This window comes from Felis catus, chromosome D4 (assembly GCF_018350175.1).
Source record: "Felis catus isolate Fca126 chromosome D4, F.catus_Fca126_mat1.0, whole genome shotgun sequence".
NCBI classification, from domain to species: Eukaryota; Metazoa; Chordata; class Mammalia; order Carnivora; family Felidae; genus Felis; species Felis catus.
Genome location: NC_058380.1, coordinates 48,498,213 through 48,522,371, shown reverse-complemented (window position 1 = coordinate 48,522,371; position 24,159 = coordinate 48,498,213).

Below are 24,159 nucleotides of genomic sequence, written 5' to 3'. Positions count from 1 at the left end.
TGAATTACATATCACTATCATTTAAATAGACCTATACAATACATACATATATGTATATTATATTCGTTTCATCCACATATCTATGGAAAACTGGGATTCAGGTGAAAAATACTATAGCATTTATAAAATACTGGTCAGAAAACTGGTTGCATTTCCATTCTCTCAGCTATCAGTCCCTTCCTTCAACTTGAATATTTTCTGTGAGTGTGGAAAAAGATTAAGATGGCAGCAACTTCCTGCAAGAATACACAATTAGGGAGATCACAGAAACTGGTCACACTTGCAATAGTATCAGAAGTACATGTATACAAATTTACTAAATTTAGGAGGATTAGGATTAATAACAAGAAAACAGAGAATAAGGAATCGACAACAGAAGAAGTGAAGAAAATGGAATAAGATTCAAGAACTTGAACTCTATAAAGTTAGGATCCAAGACTGGCCCCCTGGGACTTTTACCAGTGTTGGATGTGTATTGAACATTACATTCTTTTGTAAGTCAGGATGAGTACCCTAAAAGCTACCGTATTATTGTCATTATGTCTTTTTCTTCACGTCCCTCAACAACTTCTTCTTCTTTTGCTCCTACTTTTCTTTCCTTCCTCTTTGCCCAGTTATGCTTTTTTTCATCCTATTTTTATCTTAAGCAAGATTGATTCTGCCTATCATTTTCCTGAGAACCACTTTTTGAATTAAACCATTAAGTGAAGGAGTACAAACAAAACTGCTGCTATTCACTCCTGCAAAGGCGAGTTTTCTGACCTTAATTTTATAGCATGAATCACAGATGTCCCATTGATATTGGCAGTGATTGATAATAAGGGGGATGGGAGTAATTAAAGAGCATATGATGTGTTTGTTTGCATTTTGAGTGACTGCTATAGAGTATACGCAGTCAAAGGCATGGTACATTAAATAAATCAAATAGCTCAATAAATCAGCACAACCTGCCAAAAGTGAGCACAGGGAGCTAGCAATGCAGCAGGCCTCCATGTCAGGCCTTAGGCAAGCTGTTTCCTCCAGGGTGAAGTCATCAAAAACAGTCTACAACCCAGAGATGACGAGCCCTTTGAAGGATTCAGAATCTCGGGAAGATAAGGCTAACTGTAATGACAATATTTTAACATTTGAGCAGGAAGGTACAGCTTGGGAACTTAGTTTGGATATATTTTCATATTTTACCCTCTTGACAATTTTGTGAAATATTATTTATAGATGTGAAAATGGAAGCTTACAGAGGGAGATGTGTAGGGCCGCCCTGCTAAGAAAAGTCCTCCTGAAAAAAATCCTCCTCCATATTCCACATTCTTTCCACTATTTATAACATGTCATAAAGGATAATGCTCCTCTCCTGTTAATATCACAAGTGTCACATGTTCAGCTTAAAAACCCCTTGAGAATCGGTGAGTCTGGGGGTAGTAGATTATTGACAAATCAGAAATGAAACAGGTAAGTGGATTTGGAATACACGCATAATAGTTTTAGTAGAGGAAAACAACAACAACAACAACAACAACAACAACAACAACAACACCTGGCTATCATGCAAACTAAATAAAAGAGAGTTTGTGTTACTTTGCAGTGTAAACATGAAATGAGGTAACATGATTACAGTAAGGCTTTAAGATACCCAGTCAAGGCAAAGGCTACCATAACTGGGAAAATAAAGTCTCGGGTCACAATGAAGATCTGGCTCCAAGAGAAATGTCAAAGTAAATTAATAGTTACAGAATGTACCTTAAAAATGGACTTTATTATGTTGTTCTACTATGTGCCCTACGAACATCTTCACTGGTTTGCATCAGTATACTTATGCACTAATTTTAGAGTGGCCACAAAGTATACTCCAGGCTTTACCTCATACTTGCTAAAGGACCATTATGACTATGGACAGGGAACATTAGTGAGAGAATATTTTGCAGATGGTTTTACTGACCAGGCCACGGTTCTGGAATTGATAAAATAATTGATAAAATAATTTATAAAATAATTTTTAAAGCATGCAACTTTTGTTGCTGGGGTCCATACTAGTTTAGGGTTATGACTATTTGAAAATATGAAGAGAGTTTTACGACCTGTATCAAGGAAACACACGCAAAGAACTCATGAAAACTACCTAATACAACTCCATACGATTCAGAACCCTCGTTGTGGACTTCCTAGGATTCCCAGGACTCCTGTTGAAAAACTTTGAAACAATTGCATTTTCCTTATGAGTATGTGAATATGCTTTTGTCTTTTTGTCAATATTTGGTTCCAAATTTATTGGCCATGCCTTATATATATATGTTGCAGAACAGTTAGGTTTAAAATAGTAAGCATGTTGTCAAACTACCTCATATTTCTTATACTTTCAGGTTTTAATGGGGCATATATTTGGAACAAATAAATCCATAAGTGCTCTTAGTGTCAAGGAACACTGCCTATGTACAAAACACACACACACACACACACACACACACGAGTTGAGAAAATATATTACAATAAATTCCCATATGTATCTCAGAAGCGGACTCAAGTATTTATTTAAAATGCATTGAAAACAAAGTAATCACTTATCATTTAGAGTAAACAGTTGTAGCAGTTGGTTTTCAGTTTGACTAATCACCTGTCAGCATACTTTTCAAAAACATTTGAAGAGCAAGTAAGGACTATAGCATTAGAAATTGTGTTTTGTTCTAATACATTCCTCAGAAGCTGGGAAAATATTATTGCTTCAAGTCAAAATTGGTTTTAAAAAGTCACAAAGCTTTTTTTAGCGGCCACTGAAATTACAGTATAAAAAATCACTTTTTGGAACTATAGAGAATGCAAAGTGAACAATAAACAAGGAGATTTCTAGTCCTGGTTATAATTTTGAGCTCTAGTAGAAATGTGAATTTAGAACCTTGGATATTGGACACCTTTAATACAGATACATGCACAAACACACACACGAGAAAATATGAAGAAAATATGACTATCCTTTATTAGCATAACTGCTATCATGAAGCTTGCAGCACTCTCTAATGGCAAGTCTATGACGACTAGAACTATTAGAGTCACTAGTAGCAGACATTCAAATTAAGAGGAAATAGGCAACAGTAGAGAAGTAGATAGTGGAAGCTAGGCTTGGGATACACAACCTTCTGAAAACTGGATTCATAGAATATCCTTCCTCTTTGTATGTAGAAAGAAGGGAAGAGGGTCAACATTTACTTGCATATAAATATAGAACAGCACATTTTCAACTCCATGTTTGTGAACTTCCATAGGAAGAGAAACTTTCTACATTCATCAAAACGTTACAGACTTTGAGTCCAATCATTTATTAACTAATTCAACAAATACTCATTGGGTGAGTTAATGTGATGATCCTAGAATTAAAATGAAGACGAAGATGAAGACTAAGTAACTTGTCTACGGACTTTCAAGGTGTATTTGGAAGGCAAAACATGACTCTGTGTGGGTGATGGGGGATGGGTGATACATCAGCAACACAGGAATAAATAATCACCTAAATTTAGGGGACCGTCTCAAGGAGATCTTCCTGACCAAAATGACCAATTAAGCAGGTCATTATAAATAAACACAAGATTGGCAGATATGTGAACAGGAAATCCATATACCAGCAACAAAGGAGAGCAAGGAAGACCTGATTTTGAAAACATCATGAAGTTCATTTGCCCTGAGTATCTAATATTAGATGTATAATACACACACACACATATACTGCAAATGTATGCTATATATAATATATATATATACACATACATACATATATATATATATATATATGTATGTATATATATAATATATATAGCAAATGTCCCTGGTGACAGAAGCTCGTACTTTAATATTGCATTTCAGAAACCATTGGAAATTCTGAAGGGGAAATGAGTTTATATAATTCAATACCTGAGCATAATGCCATTAAAAGTAAAAAAGAAATCTTTATTTTTAGTTTATTTAGTATTTATTTTGAGAGAAAGAGAGCATGGGCAATGTAGGGGCATAGAGAGAGGGAGAGAGAGAATCCCAAGTAGGTTCCACAGTCAGCGCGGAGCCCAGGAAGGGACTCAATCCCATGACCGTGAGATCATGACCTGAGCCAAAATCAAAAGTCAGATACTTCACCACATGAGCCACCCAGGCACCCCAAAAGTAAAAAGCAAAGTTAATGTTTGTATATTTGGGGGAAGAAGGAAACAGGATATTCAGCAAATGCCCGATATTTCTATGCCTTTAATTCATAATAGAGGGAATTATTAATACCACCTGTGATTATTGTTGAGGATTAACTGAGATAATAGCTATAAAAAAGAGTGGTAGAAAGCATAAAGTAATAACAAATGTAGCTATTATTGTAACCAATGCAATTAAGATGCTTTTAAATAATGCACATGCACTCTAAACGTAGTGACATTATACACCATTCTGTTATCAAGGCCTTTCCAAAAATAGGAACATGGGTTTCTTTAAGACCTAACTCATTAGAAGTGTTATAACTGGCTCCCACTCACAATTTATTGAAAATTATCTGTACCATGCCAGTGCATTTTAAACATTAAATTTCTTTTGTCACTTACGTAATGAGTGAACCTTGACTTTGTATTTACTTCTATTCTTTTTGTTCATTGCCTTGTCCAATTCTGTCCAATGGGTGGATAAAAATGAGGGATCTTCAATCACTGAATGTTTGTCAAAACAGGTGAAAAAATAACTTTACAGTATTATCATGATATCACGCAACACTTTATCAAAGCTCTACATAATTTATAACTCTGAGAAAAGGCTTAGAAATAAGCAATAGTGCAATGACTTTTTCAGTACTATGGGATTTGCAATTCTGTAGAGTCATATTTAGGAAATGGATCCAGTAATTTCATTTAATATATCGCTTTTCATTCTAGTGAGATACATTGGTGGCAAGGAAGGAGAAAGCACATAAACAAATTCCATTAAGTCTGCATCTTTCAAGTTGAGTATTTACAAGAGTCTCCTAATTGAATATTTTCCTCTCCCCAAAGAGTTTGAAATGTCATTATATCTAGAGGTTGAAAGTGCTACAAACATTAAGAAAAAACATTTTCCATTATATCAATTAGATTATATTCTCAAGTAGCAAGTAAATGAGTGTGTGCATATGTGTGCATGTATGTGTGAGTATATGTTTAGAAAGACAAAAAAGGAAGTACTTGTGTTATTTTACAAACATAAAATATTTGGCTAAATGGGAGTTGAAATCATTAGCACATACCAAAATCAAATGATCTCTCTTTCCTACTTTTTTACCATTTATTTTTGATTAACTGGCATGTGCCAATAAACAACTTGACAAGCACCAGGAAAAGAAGTCAGTTTTATCAGCATGGTAAAACCACATAGGAAATCATGAATTAGGTGTCTAAAACTGGTATGCTATTTTCTATATTGTCTCCATATATTTCCACTCTTTGCAGATCATGCAACAAATTTATATTGCCAAAACGTCTCTTGAAATAAATGCCACTCAATTCTAGTGGATAACTATAGTCATTATTTGATATGTTAGCTTTGACCCAGAGAGCAAAATCTTGTTATTTTCCCTGAAAGCAGCTTACCCAGAATAGCATCTGGCAGGTAGGTCTAATTTTTGGTTGCTTACAACTATGACATTGTACAGTTGAACATCGGCAAAAATAAAATGCACTGATCCACCTGTGTTGCCTCTTACTCACCAGGATTATATCATATGCAGGGCTTGATATTGCCTATCACTAGAAGATTATCATTATTCAAAAATTAAATTCAAACAAAGCCCAGAAATATTGGGGTAGGAGTGAGTAGAAGAAGAGCATATTTAACAGTTCTCTCCATGGAGAGAAAGATAATGGCAAATGATAACTCATGTACTGATATTTGGAAAACCCTGTTCTAGACTGAGCATAACAAATTCTAAATTCAATTAGACGCAATCTTGGGGTTGCACTACCATTTTAGTCATTTGATCCCATTAGTGAAGTGAGCTGACTCTTCCTTTCCGGATCTATGATTCATGCAGCACATCAGGAGATGAGTTAAGTGATATTTCGGGAATACTCTGTTGATTAATCGTCAAGAGGAGAAATCCAGTTTGAAAGAGTGGATTGACTTCGCATATGAACCACACATTTTTCATTGCTGTAGAAAAAAGCCACGGCAAACCTAGAATCTTCTAATGTTAATAGAAATTCTGAATCATTTTATTTTTTTTTATTTTAAAATTATTCTTCTTTCAAAGTTTGGTTTTCAAAAAGCACAATAACATTTTATCATTTTGATGCATTGCCATTGGTGAGGAGTCAAAAAGAAAAAAAATAAGTAACATTTATAAATGAGTCTATAATAGCATTATCCCTAATGACTACTTAAACAATTTTACATTTCAAAAGAAAGGAAAATCAATTATATAAGCTTACAGGAAAGTATCAAACTTATATAACATAAATCATCAGAAAACTGTTAGAATGTCTACAAAATTCATTTCTCATACAACTAAAGATTTCAGTGAATTATAGTAGAAACTTGATGAATTTTGCAATAAAAAGGAAAAAATCTCATAAATCCTTTTTGAGCAGCAAATTTTTGTACAGAGAAAAACCCAGTGATTATCAGCAGTTTAATTAGTTTTGGTCAGTTGGTTGAGAGGCTCAGACTCAGTTTATGCCAATTCAGTTTAATTCTGCTCTATGACAATATCCTAAAATACCACCCTCACCTATCTATCCCAAATGTGATTTGAAAATAATGCTTAACAGTTCAATCACCAGAATATTTTGGTACAACTTATCCTTTCTCCTACTACCAAAGCAGTTTTAGATTTGTAAATAACAGTAATTTGATTAGAAAGGCCCAAAGATTCCTTTTTGTCCTGGACATAAAACGAGACTACTTCACAATTTAAGAGTGTCCTAGCTTACTCCTTGAGAAAAAAACATCCAAAACTTGAATATAAGATAGAAAAGTTATTTCCTGCCTTCTGAGTGATATAACAAAGCATTTTCTATCAAACCCACCTCATGGGTTTTCTGGTGTTACAGGCTCTGGAATTTTGTTTCTTGCAAATTCCAGTTTTATTACTTAAGGTCTAGACTCTGCAAAAATAATGGCAACTTTTAGAAAATCACTAACTTGCCACTAATTTTTTTACACAGAGAAAATTATTCATTTTGTAAGCAAATATTATGTTTTTATTGCTTTATAGAGTATTCACCAGTTCTATATATAACTTTGCAATCTTATCCCCATATTGGATAGATCATAGGTGGATGATAGATAGATGCTAGATACAGACAAATAGGTAGATACATAGATAACAGATGAATAATTTTATTTTTAATTGCTCAAAAATTATGATTTGACATCTTCTCTGTTCTAAAATATTCTTCTATTTTTTACGCAGAGATATTCACATTTTCCCATGTATGAACTTCTCTCAAGTATCTCCAAAGAGGGTTGGTACCTGCTATACACATTGCTTAGAATATTTTCCCTATTAGTTCTGGCCAACTCATTTCACCCTTAAATATGTAACTCACATCTTCTATGGATCAGAGGTAGATGTACCATAAGCTAATGGAGATGAATATTCAGAGCTCTTCACCTTCCAAAAGTCCATTCCAAAGTCTTAGGAAAAAACCTAGAAGCATATTCTCATTGTCATATAGATAGACAGATAGATTAGATAGATGATAAATGGGTGAAAAAAATAAAATACTTTAACCACCATTGGTTAAAGCTACTAGTCATTTTCACTTCAGCCTGCATATATCCTTTTTTTGTTTAGTGGGTTTGAAAATAATCATGGGCATTTTTAAGACCTGGATAAGGGAAAGTCGAGTTACAGAAATATTTAGTGGAATATTTTTATGTGATGGGCAGTCACCTTCATGTATAATGATGTTACTGCTAGCAGCCCTGATGAAAGAATGGTTTCCAAGAATATTAGTACTTACTCACTATTATGACTCACCCAGAAATATTAAAAATATGTCCAGGCCAGGACTACCATGAGTAAGTATATGCCAACATCTCCATAAAGTGTGGAGGTTGTTGAGGAAAAACAGGGTTTGGATTTATGGAGTGAGGCATTAACCATGGAAACACTTTCAGGCATCCTATATGAAAAATTGTTCGAAATATTTGGATTTTGTTTACACCTAATTCAAATATATAAGTTCTCTATCCATTGATAATACAGATTATACAATAATGAATATAACAAATTGTTACTCCTTTGTGGGTATGAGTTATGCACATATTCAGAAGGGGACTATAGTGTTGTAGCTGTCTATTTTTGAGTAGTGCCTGCTCATGTAGACCCATCCTAAGTCTTTTCTTCCTCTGTCAACAAATCATAGGGAACTTCCCATGAAGTCACAGGTACAGTATAGGAGAAAAAAGGCAGTGTGGCAGGATGAGGGACCATGAACATTTGAGCTATTTCTTCGGGTAATTTACTTGTGCCTTAAGTGTCTACTTCACCAGATGATGCACATACCGATTCCATCTGATGGTGGACTGCTGCTCTACACACCCAACTTTATGGCTTCGTGGGTCAGATGACATCTAGTTCATGATGGGCAGCTTCGGTCAATGACAACTTGGTGGACCACAGTTAAGTGTTCAGTCTCTACTAAGGCCCAATGGCAGACCAAAAGCTGTTTCTCAAGAGGAAAACAGTTATCTGTAGAGGATGGGAGAACTTTCCTCCAAAATCCTAAGGATCCATGCTGCAATTCATCCATGGAGACCTGCCAATGGCTCAAAATAGCCTTCTTAACTTCTACTGGTATTTCAAACAACTTTGGATATGCTGGATCATGGAGCCCAAGTGGCACCACAGCTTGCACAGCAGCCTAGACCTAGACCTATCATGGAGCCTTCTCTTGTTCTAAATCCCACTCAAACTAGAAGCTTTTTGAGTCATTCAGTAAATGGACCAGAGCAAACACGTCCAGATGAGCAGTATGTTAATTTCAAACACTAATGAGGCTCACTAGGTGTTGTGTCTCTTTCTTAATTGCAGGACGGGCCAGATGGAACAACGTATCTTTAAGATATCTCCCAGGAAATTCCAAGGGTTTTAAGATCTCTGTCAGATACTCCTATCACTCAGGAATTAGGAGTCCTAGGAACTCTATGTCAGGAACTCAGGGCAGATTATTTTACATATATATATTATATTTTAATGATATATTTTATATATATTTCTTATTTCACACAGACTGATGTGTGTCCTCTAAATCAATTCCAAGACGAATCAATTTACAGACCTACAAATCCCTGAATGAAGGACAGGTTGGGAACTCTTGAGAAGGATCACATTACTCAACCAAAATTTTATTCTTTTAATTTTTCTCTCAGTCTTTCCCATAGGGACCTACAGCTTTTCCCAGGGTGATTGTGCATTTGACAAAAGGAAATAGTAAAATTTCTCAAGAATTATTGGATACTGAATCTGAATTGATATTAATTCCCATACACCCAAAATGGAACTATAGTTTATCAGAAAGAGTAGGAACTTCTGGAAGTCAGGTGGTCACTGGAATTTTAGCCTCAGTCCATCTCACAGTGGGTCCAGTGGATTTGCACACCCATTTTGTGGTTATTTCTCCAGTTTCAGAATGCATAATTGGAATGGACATACTTAGCAAGTAGCACAACTCCACACTAAGTGAAGTCCATTAAGCTGAAAACTCAAGTCCATTTAAAAAAAATCGGCCTATTAAGTGCTGGACACTTGGTTTGGGCTCAGGTCATGGCCTCACGGTTCATGAGTTTGAGCCACATGTTGGGCTCCATGATGGCAATGCAGAGCCTGCTTGAGATTCTCTCCTTCTCTCTCTGCCCTCGACCGCTTACATGCATGCTCGCTCTCTTCCTCAAAAATAAATAAACTTAAAAAAAATAATCTCCAAAATCGGAAGCAACCAAGATGTCAATCAACAGCTGAATTTATAAACTGACTGTGGCACAACCATACAGTGAAATACTATTCAGCTAAAAATGAATCTTATTTATTTTGCTGAGTAAAAGATAGCAGTCTAAAAAGGCTACATTCTGTACGATTCCATTTGACAATTTGAAAAAGACAAAACAGTAGAGACTGTAAACAGTTTGATGGTTGCTAGGGATTGGGAAAGAATAAAGAAGTGAATAGGTGAGGGGTCCTGGGTAGCTGAGTGGGTTGACTGATAAGTTCAGCTCAGGTCATGATCTCATAGTTAATGAGTTTAAGGCCCGCATCAGGCTCTCTGCTGTCAGCACATAGATCCTTTTTGGATCCTCTGTCACTCTTTCTCTCTCTGCCCTTCCCCCACTTGTATTCTCTCACTAAATAAAACATTTTTTAAAAAGTAAATAGGTGAAACACAGGAGATTTTTTAGGGTAGTAAAACTACTCTACATTGCATTGTAATGGTAAATACATGACACTATGGCTTGTCAATATCCATAGATTTTACAGCAAAATAAGTTAGTCTTATTGTATATATTTTTAAAACAAGTCTGTTTCCGATTCTGTGTCTCCCTCTCTCTCTGCCCCTCCCCCATTCATGCTCTGTCTCTCTCTGTCCCAAAAATAAATAAACGTTGAAAAAAAAATTAAAAAAAAAAAAACAAGCATCTAGGGGGCTGAGGGATTCAAGGTTAAAATGATATAGCCTTATGGAAACTTTGTAAATGAATGGATTTTTATAAGACGAAAAGCATGTTTAACTGTACATCAACACTGTACTACAGTTGCCAAAGTTATTTCTTTTTGTAAATTTTTTTTAATGTTTGTTTATTTTTGAGAGACAGAGCACGAGTGGGGAAGGAGCAGAGAGAGAGGGAGACACAGAATCCAAAGCAGGCTCCAGGCTCTGAGCTGTCAGCATAGAACCCAATGGGGCTCGAACTCATAAACCAACCCACCAACCGCGACATCATGACCTGAGCCAAAGTTGGCGCTTAACCGACTGAGCCACGCACATACCCCCAAAGTTATTTCTTACAGGAATATCAGTCAACAGTTTTAAAACTACTATAAATGTAAATTGGAATTAAAACAGATGAGAATATAGATGGTAGAGAGCAGGAGCCAGATTTCTCCTTGTTGCAGTATAAGTTTACAGACAATAGAGAAAACAATAGAATGATCCACACTACAGTTGGAGGCATCAGTATAAAATTATATTTGTGTTAATATAGAAGCATCTGGATACATATGGAAGTATGTATAGGTATGTGTATAATTCTGGGCTGAATTGTGTCCTCCCAAATTCATATGTCCAAGTCCCAACCTCCATCAACTCACAATGTATTTGGAGACAGGGCCTTTAAGGGGGTATTTAGGTTAAATAGCATCATTAAAGTAGTCCCTAATCCAATGTGAACAGAGTTTCTATAAGAAGAGAAGATTAGAACACAGAGATTTGGGGAGACAAAAGACCACGTGAAGACAAAGGAAGATGATGGCAGTGGACAAGCCAAAAATAGAGGCCTCAGGAGAGATCAGCCTTGACAACATCTTAATCTTGGACTTGTAGCCTTCAGGACTATAAAAAAAAATAAAAATAAAAACATAAAAATTTGTTTCAACCACCCAGTGAGTTGTACTTTGTAATGGCAGTCTTAGCAAACTAATATATGCATATACATGAGTTAGTATACACAATATATTCAGCTGAGAGGACCCAAAAGCAATGACACATTGGTAGCAATAAGCACACCTAGAATGCTGGTCTTGGTTTCTAACATATTCCCTAATTTAAAAAAAATCAGGGCTTCTTGGAGAAGTGGTTGATTCTACAAAATACCTAAGATGAGCCTGAAATATGCATACTGCCAGAAAGTAAGAAAGTACTCAAGGAAGTATACCACAGTGATAAAGCTATGCAGAAGAAACATAGGAGACAACTGAAAGTATACTCAATGGCTAAATATAGACAATTAAGAAAAGCACTGGGGTATGATCTAAAATAGAAAATAAATATCTGTGAGTTCATTCTGATATAAATAAATTTAAATTTAACAATAAAAAATAAGAGAGACAAATATCTCTTTTAGTCACCACTCTGTAAGTCTGCGCTGGGCATGGTGACTTCCTTCCAATAAGCACAGTATGGAAACAGATTATGGGCAAAAAGTCCATTAAAAAGTATGGACAAAAAGAGCAAGTTTACAGTGGAGAAGTCTGATAATCACTACTTTAGTGCCATGGTCAATGTCAACATCAACAGAGATAAATGGTCTTAACAACGTGGACCCTTCATATGATGTGATGAAAAGAACACTGTATCTCTATGGTTTTCCTAAAAAGTAATCGTCACAGTCTAATCATGATCAAAACATAAGCAAAAGCGCTACTAAGGAACGTTTTACAGACTATGTGACCAGAGATCCTCAAAGCTATGAGGGCCATTAATAAAGAAAAGTATGAGCAATGGCCAATTTGGAGGAGTCTAAGACTTGATGACTATATTGTAATGTGGAATACTGCATGAGATGTTGGGACAGGAAAAATGCATTAGGTAATAACTAAGGAAATATGGATAAAGGATGAATGGACTTTTGTTAATAATAACGAATCTTTGTTGTTCATTAATTCTGACAAAGTGCCATAGTAATACAGAATATTAACACTAAAGGAAGTTAGATGTTGACTCTATGGGAATTCTCTGTACTATCTTTGAAAATTTTCTATAAACCTAAAACTATTCTAAAATAAAATATTTGTATTAAAAATTGATTCTCACAGAATTTATAGGCAAAATACACAGAAAAATATACAGGAATGTCAGGCATTGAATTAGTAAATGTAAACGATAATTTACACTAATCAAAAAGATATTACCTAGAAAATCATACCTCTATTCTTGGCTTCTGCTGAGATAGTTGTGTGGATCCGTAAGTCACATGTCTATTCTCTTCAAACAATCCTCTGAGGTTATATCTCAACTTTTGATTCTTTAGAGGCACTAGCCAACAGTTGTCTAACGACATTCTTGACTATCTTTCCCAAGCAGGCTATCCTAACCATGCATCTCCTTAATTTTAGTGTCTTCTGTGATTTGGACAGACTATTCTAATTCATCAAGCCCTAGTTTATTTTTGTTTACTAATATTCATTTAATGTACCTCTTTACTCTTGCACTTACTATAATCAACAAGAAACCAGTATGAACCTTCATCATTTTCCTTGTACATCACAGCTCAATACCTAAGTTCATCACTTATAAGGTCTGACTTCTACAAATGGTAGGACACAATTCAGGTAAGTTTTCTGCCACTATATAACAATAATCACCTTTCCTCTAGTTTCTTGTTTCCTTCTGATCGCTCACCAAAAGTGTCTTTAACATTGATATTTCTCTAACATTATGATAATAACGTGTGTACTATCTTAGGTAACATAGGCTTTCTTTACCATATTCCTTCCTTCCTCCTGAGTCCTCACTGGCAGAGTGATCAGCATTCATATTTCTATGCACAATCTGTTAAAGTCAATGTAGACTTCTTAGCTCCTGCTTCTCAAAAGTCTTTCAGCCTCCACCCATTAGCAATTCGAAGGCCACTTCCACATTTGTAGGTATTTGTTACACCAGGACTTCACTTCTTAGCCCCAGAATTTATCTTAGTTTCTTAAGGCCATGGTAACAAATCAGAATACTGACTGCAATATAATTTCATGAAGGTCAGTACCATTATCATTTATTTTGCCCCTTTTCGAGCCTGATACTAAAATCAAAATCAAACCCTATTTCTGGGCAACTTCAGCCAATATCACTCTTCTTAATTCTAATGAGAAACTTAGAGAGAAGGCTAATTCCAGAATAAATAACAGATTTGCACTTACTCAGATTGGATATTGAATAGGGTTTAAAATAAAAGTCATAGGAAGGCATTCTACTACAAAATTAACCATTTGATTGCCTCATTTAAGAGCCTTAACTTGCACTCTTTCTCCCTCTTGTGAGTAATTGTGAAGTTCCTTATTAATCACATAGGCTATTCTCTCAGCTGTGATCACTTTTTCTGTGTCCCTGAGGTACAAATGGCACACAGCTTAGAGTGATGAGAAGAGTACTGAATTGGGAATCCACAGACTTAGGCTAAATCCATTCTCTGTCATTTACTCTGTGTATGTTCTCAAGGAAGTGACAATAGCTCCAAGATAAAATTTACCTCTGTGGAATGAAAGTAATAATAAGTGCCTTATCTAACTCACAGAGTTACTGTGAGGGAAAAAAATAAATAAATAAGACATCTACGAAAGAAATTCATTAATGTGAAAGTGATAGGCAAATGAAACCTTCCAAAATATTAGTCATATAAAATAGGTATCTATCCATTAAGACCTCTGAGAATATAGCATGGTGTAAGATAGAAGAGTTAAAAATTAATTGAAAAATAAGTGGGGTACCTGGGTGGCTCAGTTGTTTTAAGCATTCAGCTTTGACTTAGGTCACAGTCTCATGATTCCTGAGTTTGAGCCCTGCATCAGTCTCTGTGCCGATGGCTTGGAACCTGGAGCCTGCTTTGGATTCTGTGTCTCCCTCTATTTCTCTGCTCCTCCACTGCTTATACTCTGTCTCTCTCTCTCTCTCTCAAAAATAAATAAACATTAAAAAGTTTTTTTAAAAAAGAAAGAAAAGAAGAAATATGGGCCACACAGCCTAAGAAATACTCTACAGTGGGGTGATCTGGTAAAAAGCCTTCAAAAGACAAGAATCTGTATCTGCAAAAGAAAATGCCCTTGATGCTACACCTTTAAGAAGCCAGAGAACCGGGTTCATAGTATCTAGGGTCATTGAGGATCTATGAGAACCATTTACCCAATCTGTAAGAGTGGGAAAGGTGGCAGTTCATATAAAGTATTATCTCTCCGACCTGAATTTCTTCATTGTCTGAAGTCTAGGAACCTTACACAGGAAGACATCCATCTTAGTGGTCAGACTAGGCCCTATATCAAATGCAATCTAGGTACAAATCCTTTCTCAAGTTGTTAGCATTCTTTTTCTTTCTGATCCAGAAATTTTCAAGTAAGCCCAAGTATTAAGTTCCACCTGAAGCCATGTGAAGTGTGTTTTGAAGAATTTATCTGTACCAAGACAGTCTGCAATGCCCCCAAATCTACAATTTTTTTCACTTTGAGTATGACTTTCAATTCTTTACTGTTGCAGTTAAGTATGGAAAGTTGAAATGCATGTTCATAAAATCCTTGTTTGTGCACATACATATTCAAAGATTTCCCTGTATACTTTTATCCATTCTGAATGGTATGTATATTAGAAATTCTATGTCTTCACTGAAATATTTGGATTCTGATTAAGACTCATATTTAGAGGGGGTTTTAAAAAGGATTGAATTCACAATTATTGACTTTTCAGCATATTAATAAATGTAGGAAATGACAAATATTTTGTACTGAATTTAGACCTCCTTATGCCCATATTTTGTCATCTTATGTTTTATAAATTATTTATAATTATATATTTATATATCTTTTGCTGGTAGTACTTTGTTCAATGGGTAACATTCATGGAATCCAGGAAAATGAGCCTTGTTGAATATGCAGATGTCTTGAAAGAAACCAATGAAACATAATGAAAACCATTTGACATTGATTTATGTGCTAAAGAAATTGCTAATTTTGAGAGCCAAATAGATTTTTTTTCAAAAGAAAACATTTTCTAAAGATGCTGCAAATCTGTACTTTTATGCAATGAAAATAACAATATTCTGCATACCTGATTTACTTGGTCAGTTGATTGATCTCCAGTTTCATATAGGGTCCATCTCTGTGAGGAAGGCTATTTAAAAGGAAAGCTGTAACCATCTGGTTCAAACATTCCTGCCTCTCACATTATGGGGAGGGGAGAATACGAGCTTATTAGAGACTTTGTTTCACTTGGGTTCTTTGAAGCCATAGATACATAGGAGACTAAATGTGATAGACTGGTCAGTGGTGGCCATTAGGAAAGAAACTAAAGTTAATACTAAATTTTTTGAGATTTAATTTATTCATTAATTGAAACTAATCAGATTTTATCTCTGTCTTGCTAAATGAGGACAGCAAAATAGCAGACTCAGAAGGCAGAACCTGAGGACAGAGTCCCTGAGGCAGAAATACACTTGAGGAAGACTTGTAGATTCACAGAAAAAGTAGAGAGGATCTACAAAAAGAAAGGGATTCCCTTTTTTGTTGTTGTTGTTGTTGTTCTCCATTAGTCTTTTGAATATGCCATAGCATGAAATCCAAAACATCTGGAAGCAAGTTTTAAAATTCTGTCAATCCTATAGGAATTAACTAGTTTCTAAAATCTTAGTTCTGAAAAGTATGTCATTGGGTGAATTTCTTGAGCTTTCCTTCAAATATTTGACCTTGCTTATGTTAAAAAAATATTTAAACAATTCAGCTTAGTCAGAAAGAAAGGGGGGTAGCATTAATAATCTGACATCAGGTATTGTTTCAATGGGGCCATCTATTCCAATTCACCCCGAAAGAATCACAAATGCTCAGTCCTATAGTACTTTCATTAGCTGATCATTATTTCAGGCAGCCTTGCTGACAGAGAAAAATCTTTACCTGTTTTATTTTACAGCCTCCAAATTTTCTCTCTGCCAGATGGGTGCTTACCTAATTGCAAAGCAGATTGTGTCTGTGTCTACAAAAGCAAATTGAATTGGAGGCTTGAACATTAATCTAGAGGCCATATGTGTGTGTGCTGTCCTAAGTAAATATGACAATAGCATCTAACCATCATTAAACTCTATTCATCTGATGGTAGAGCTCTATTTGCACTTACTCGTCTACACATCGGTATTTTTCTAAGTGTAAAGTTAGATTGCCTGTATCAGAGTTACCTGGTAGCCTTCTTAATCGCACATTTGTGGGGCCCCCTCAAGACCTGTACTATCAGAATCTCTCAAGATGAACCTTAGAGAACTTGAATTTTTAACAAACACCCCCAGAGGTTCCCTTGAAAAGTGTTAAAAAAAATTATTCAAGTCACTCATTAAAGAACAGTAAGGCAGACTTTATTCAGAGGACTACTGCAAAGGGATTTTGCAGTAGTGGAGAGAGCTTAATTCTGAATACAATAAGGACAAGTGTAGATCTAAAGTCCAGGAACAGGGTGGGAATCAGTGGATGGAAAGTTACTGAGAGGAAACATGAGGGGTAAGAGAGATTCTGGCTAACCCAACTCGCCAGGATTTTTGCTGAAGGTAGACCAGGATGATAAGATATTAAGGTGGAGAATAAGAAATAAAGTAAGCAAAGGTATAATATCTAAATATAGTACATCAAACAAGATAAGATAAATCAAGCTAAAAGAATATGTTAAAACAATAATTACACAGATATCAAGAGTACATTAGATACCAAGGGTGAAAGGTGAAGAATTCCATCACATATCAAGGATAGAGAATTTTCACTCAGCTGAGCCAGCAGAATTCTTGCTGAAACTGGATTAAGGGGCCAAGGACAGAGCTCAGGGTGAGATCTAGCCAGAAGGAGGACTCAGGGAAGTCTGACTAAAGTTTGTTTGAAACGAGACTCTTTGTCAACAGTAAAGTCCAAAAATGAGGAAGTATCTGAAACAGTGGTTCAGTGATTTGCTCCCCAGGGAATACCTGGCAATGTTGTTTTTGATCAACACAACTTTGGTTGGGGGGGGGGGCAGGGGGACAGGTACTTCTGCATAGAGAACAGGGATGCTGCTAAACATCCTGTAATGCCCAGGACAATCTCCACAACAAAGAATCATCTAGTCCAAATGTCAACACTGACATGGTTGAGAAACCCTGTTCTACAGTGCCCAAAAATGTGTAATGGCAAACCTGTAGAACACACTTTAATTTCTGGCTTATTATCTATCGAACACAGACTATTTGCCTGAACAGAACAGGGAACCAAATGCTGGCTTCAATTTCCTCTGAAAATTTGCCTATCACCTCCTTCACATTTGAAGGCTCTAACTTTATTTTCCGTTTTAATAGTTTTTTTTATAGATAATGGAAAGGCCAGCTTCCTGGTATGCAAACTCTGCAGTCCCGTAGGACCTCTCACTTAGAAAGGCACAGCTTGGCTTAACAGTGTGCTTCTACTGCTGTCTGCTGTCTTAGTAATTGTTTAGCAAGAGGTCCAACATTGTCATTTTGCACCAGGCCCAGCAGATTACGTAGATGTTCTGGGGTGATGGTATAGTTCTGTGTATTTTTTGAAATCTGATTTTAAATTATTGCTCTAAATGAGATATATTTATCTTACGAGGAAATTCTAAGGATTTATTTGGCTAAGATAAATTCAAACTTCTCTTAGAAAGAAGTCTAAAAATCAGATGGTGCTGAGGAAAAAATGATTATTGGGTGAGGAATTTGAATTCATTTAACAGAAAACTCAACAAAGATAGTCTGAAATGAAAATTAAACCAAAGCTAAATGGTCTCAAGAATGAATAGTCTTTTTTGCTCTTCTTTTTCTTCAAAAAAACTAAAGCAAAAACAAAACAAAAAAAAAACCAACATAAGCTGGAAAAGAAACTGGACTGAGAAATATTTAAATGATTCATCCATATTTATCTGACTCTCTGTGCATGGAGAGAAAGTGAAAAGGTAAGAGAGCTTTGGCAGAAATTATGTCAAAAACACAAGATACTGCCTTATGTTTCCATTATGTCATCGGCCCCCATCTACCAAATGAGGGAGAGAGGCTATGAGTTACAATTTATGGCTGTTTTGTGCAGGAAAATGTGAACACTTTGACCAAGAAGATGGCTTTGCAAAATTCAAAGAGTCTGATACAGAATACGGTGTATGATGAGATCAGCATCAAAGGAGAAGCAGGAAGAAGTAATGGATATGAGACACAAAGTTACCAAAACATAAGTTTACATGGCATACATTTAATTAAAATCTACTCTAGTATTTTCTTATTTTATATATAATGTTTTGTTTTGCAATACCTACATGATGTCATAAGTATTTTGTGTAAAAGTGTTTCAAATAAGTGACAGGAACTTTACAACCCAGAAATTTACAGCTTCTAGTTTTATGTCCTTCAACTATGTGTGATTCTGCATTCAACTTGTTCAAAGCTCCAAGAGACTGTTCCTGGTTACTGAATGCCAACCAAATTTTCTCAATTGGCTCTTTTTCTTTCTTGGCTTATGGCTGCTCTCTATTTCTACTTTAATTTTAAACTTTTGAATCACCACAATGAATGTTGAATATTCGCATGATATTGATCTTTTCAACACTGTCAATTAATGGACCAGAGCTACAGGACTAATCATGATGGTTTTCTTCTTTAGAATGCCCAGACTGTTGCTCAAGGTCTTACACTACTAAAGAATTCAAAGACTGAACATTTCACTTCAAATCTAGAGATGGTACTTACACTGGGCTTATATCTTAATATAATCTATGAAAGATGGCATGCCATTAATGCCTCACTGGCTACCAGCTGCATCTGGCACTCTATGCTGTATTCTCCATTTAAAATCCCAAAGAACAGGCTGCTTTTCTTGAAATTCTTGCCAATTGCCTTGATAATTAGAGAGTCACTCAGCAGTCTGCTACTGATCAGAGACATTCAATGGGAGTTTTCAGTTCTCCATCCAAAAAAAAGATATTTTTGGTTGCCTTTTGGAACTCCTGGGTGCAAACTAAATGTTATATCAGTTTTAAAACCAATTCTTATTTCTAGAAAGACCCTGCCAAGTTTCCTATTATCATTTTGTCAACAGACATCCACTGAACATCTACTTTGTACAAAGCACAAGGGGTAGCTGGCTATGTTTCCTAAAATACCTATCAGACAGAATAACGTGGTATGACAAGAATGAGCATACTTTTAATATTAATGATGCAGAATAATGAAAGCCAGTGAAATATTGCTTAATCTGTACAATCTTCCCAAACAAACAAACAACAAAAAACAACAACAACAACAATATATATATCAAATGCCTTAACGAGTGGTTCTACTCTTTGCTTCAGTATATTTATTTCTAGATACTTGTTAAGGAAATAATCAGATCCATGGAAAAATTTGTAGTTGCTTTTGTAAATATCAGCATTTTTTATACTGCTGATAATAGAATAATCTTACATGCCAAATATCAGAGAATAATTAAAAGATCCCAAAATGATTAAATATTATAGGGCATTAAATTATTTAATGGTAGATTACATTTAATATAACATTAAAAATGAGGGGCGCCTGGGTGGCTCAGTCGGTTGGGCATCTGATTTCGGCTCAGGTCATGATCTCATAGCTAGTGGGTTCGAGTCCCACATTGGGCTCTGCGCTGACAGCTCAGAGCCTGGAACCTGCTTCAGATTCTGTGTCTCCCTCTTTCTCTGCTCCTCCCCTGCTCACACTATGTGTCTCTATCTCTCAAAAATAAATAAACATTAAAAATATTTTTTAATAATAAAAAAATGAAATACAATTTAAATGTACTTGTGAAAATTTTAGAACTAAAAACCATACAGGTCAGAGTTCAGTCAGGGAAACAGAAGGCACTCTATGCATTCCAGGTGTGAAGAGTTTCACTTCAGCAATGCTCAATAAGCTCAGAAAATCTCTGACCCATTATTTCAGTCAACAGCAGCCAAGTGTGTAGGTCTTCAGTGCCCTTTGGGAGAGCCATTTTCAATCTCATGTGTGCTGCTGACTCTATCTGCCACTTCCTCCAAACAAGAACAGTCTCCCTTTCTTCAGCTGTTCAAATCTCTTGCCTCTCACTTAAGAAACTCTAACCTGGATTCACAGAGAGAAGGGAATTGGGGGAAACTTAGTTCTCACCTTAGGTGAGGAGACCTCAGGAGTGATGGTGAATCTGCTGAATTCACAACCAACAACCCTGTGTGGTGACCGAATGTGAGGTTTACAGAGTTTATTTCTAGATGACAAAATTGTAGTATAGGAAACTGTTACAGGCTTCTTATTATTTCTCCTAGCTTCCATATCTTTTATAGACTGAGTATGTCAGTTTTATAATCAAGAGAAAAGTGTTTATGTTTAAAATGAGTATGGGCGATGAAAGAGATTTCAAACTTTGAAAACTGAGCTTTTGAAGGAAATCCACATTTTTTTCCCATGATAAAGCATGTCAGCACCCCAGTGGTTTACTGGCTACTTCTTGAGAAATCTCATCTGTTGCTGTCTTAAACCCAAAACACAACCATTTCTTCAGTTACAAATATACTATCTGCTCAAATATTAGAAGAAAATATTCGGTATGCTCCTGTAGAAGTAAAGCCTCTCCCATTCCTACTCAACAAAGTACCTGAGGAATCACTTCGGCACCCATCTTTTATCCCATCTCGACAAGTCAGTCACACGGGCAGTGGTTAAAACAGAAGTGGGGTGTTGGGTGCTTCTCAGAACAGGACACTACACTTTACTCCATGTATGTCAGTGTGTGGGACTCGGATCAGGAACCCAGGAGAACAGTTGCTAAATGCTTTAACACACAGCCTCCTGGACATGGCTGCCTCGGAGCTTAACTCTCTGAATTCTTCTCTAAACTCTACTTCTGCTGGCCATTGACCTTGGGCAGCAATGACTGGAGCAGGGGCAACCCCAACTCTATGGACTGCTGTGGGAACACACAAAAGAATAATTTAAGGGATTTCGATATCATTGAATGAAGCAGAATCCCCCAAGTATGCATGAGAAATTACATGTGAACAATGATGCAGTTTTACACATGGTGAAATGCTAAGGCGGTAGGTAAGTGTTGGCCCTCTGGGTTTCAACAGCTAATGATGAGAATGTAGCAAAGGGCACTTAGAGGAGTCATTTAGCTATTCGCAACCTCCAGTTGCTCATCTGGAAGGTAAAGGTGTTTGATTACATGTTTCAAATTTCTCTTCCAGCTCAGGCATTCTATGTCTCTGTGGATCCATCACAGCCGAGACCTGGATGAAATGCCAACCTTGGAATCACTGTCTTCACTTCCCCCCACCATGCATCTTACTCTCCCCTTTCTGCTCTATCGCCCTTAGGCCCCATCCCAAAGCACCCTCTGCTTGGGGTTTTTCCAACTGTCTTCTCTTAGAGTTCATCAGCTCAGTGTCTCTTCCATATCTAATATAATACATAATATGTGCTGCTGTGATCGTGTGAGCTAATGAGGTAAAGGCCTGCCAGATGGCATATTTGCATTTTAACAGGGGCCTTCTGCAAACAATGCCTTAGTACAAAGGAGTTCTATAATTGGTGAGAATGCTATCAAACAAGGTAGGCCTTTTAAGGAGAAAGACCATGTATAATAAGAGATAAGTCCATCAGGGTTTACCAAACTGAAACTGTGTTCCTATTTTGAGCTCACAATCCTATGACAGGGATGCAACTGTTTTTAATCTTTAAGGCTTTTGAATTTACTGAAATGAAAATATTGTCTTTCTTTTTGGTGGCAAATTTTCATGTTTTTAATGAAGCTAGTGGACACAGAGGACTAAGCAAATGTTACACTCTGATTACAGGGTAAACATAATGCTAAGCCACCGCTAAAATAAAAGACAACCAGTGGATAGTTCAGCTTGTATAAAAAGACATTTTCTACCCACTGTGTTCATTTTGACTCACCGACTGAGGCTGGTGTTGCTTAAAACTCCGTGTAAGATTAACACACGCACAAACGACAGTGGTTTGGGATTCTGGTAGCAGACGGTTAAATAGACATTAAAATTAATTTTGCTTGTATGTTATATGTCACTTAATATCCTCAAGTATTGTATCATGAGTTAGTTTTGTTCTGAATTCTTCTGGGTAAAAATCCTTAGTATACAATTCTTAGGTGTGCTGTATTACTGCTGAGTCTGAGTTGGAGTGAAGATAAGCAGGTTAAAGGTGAGGCAGAATGTGAAGGTTCTGAATACCATTGAACCCCTTCTGTCCATGTTTTATTTGGCTCTCTCTGCACATGTCTTTTTCTCTCACAGGAAGAAATTTTCTTACCTAAGTCAGGGTCCTCTATATTATATATGTGATCCATTTCTCCTTGATGCAAAAAAACGTCATCTTCCTCAACCGTTATGGTATGGTAGAGGTAATTTTGCCTTACAGAGAAAATCTCAGTTGCATACAAGGACTGAGAAGGTCTTGAAACAGAATGTGTGAGTCAGTGTCACTACTGCTGGAGCAGATGGAGCATTACCTTAAGGATAATAATACGTGAGTTCTAAGCCCTAATAAAGAATGTAAGGGAGCACAGGTCATGGCAGCCTCCACTGTCTAAAATAATCCAGCAAAAACCTTGCAAACCACTCAGTTGTCACATTCCCCCCCACTTCAGCTATTGACTAAAAAACACTGAATACCTTTTAGCATTATTTTTTTTTAATATGGGTATAATGTCCTCCTTCTACAGAATCCATAGATGGAGAACCTTTTCAAATAACGTTGATAAGATTTTCTTAATCTGTAAATTCTGTTCACTCATGCGTTAATAAAAATCACATTTGTTTTCTAATTCATTTCATAAGTATGGCCCAAATAGCCTAATCTGTGCCCAACCAGTCTTAATGTTTCTTAGAGCAATTTGTTTCAAAATTCCTCCTCATGCCTCTTTTTAAAACTCATTGATGCTGCTTTCAAAAGATATTATAAATTTCAAATGAAAAATTAGAATATATTTTAATTTTGAGGTAATGATAAAATGATCCATAAAAGGTATGTGCCTTCAGCATTTTTAGAGTTAGATGGTTCAGCTGCTTTCCTACTATTGCATTATTCAATATTAGTCAAGAGATGAGGGACCACTTTGGGAATTGCCATAATATATTTTATCACTCCTGTTGAAGCAGTTGCTAGTCTTGGTACTAATGTATAATAAATAGTAACAATTCTCCCAGGTCAAATACAAATAATATCTTCTCCAATAAGGCCGGATTTTTTTTCCCCTCTTTTAACAAAAGTATTGACTGGTATTTCTAAAGTTTTTGTGAAGACAAGGGGTCCAAGGAACTTGTCTAAGGAGACCAGAGATCTTTTGCAAAGGAAGGAATGAGAAACCCAATCACTCCTCCTAAATTATCAACATTCATCCGCTTGAAGCAGGGGACCCCAACACAGGGACAAGAAACAGTCAGTCACCATGGAGGTAAAAAGTGAAATAATCCTTAGTTCATGCTGCTTCAACTCCCTTTATGTAAGGAG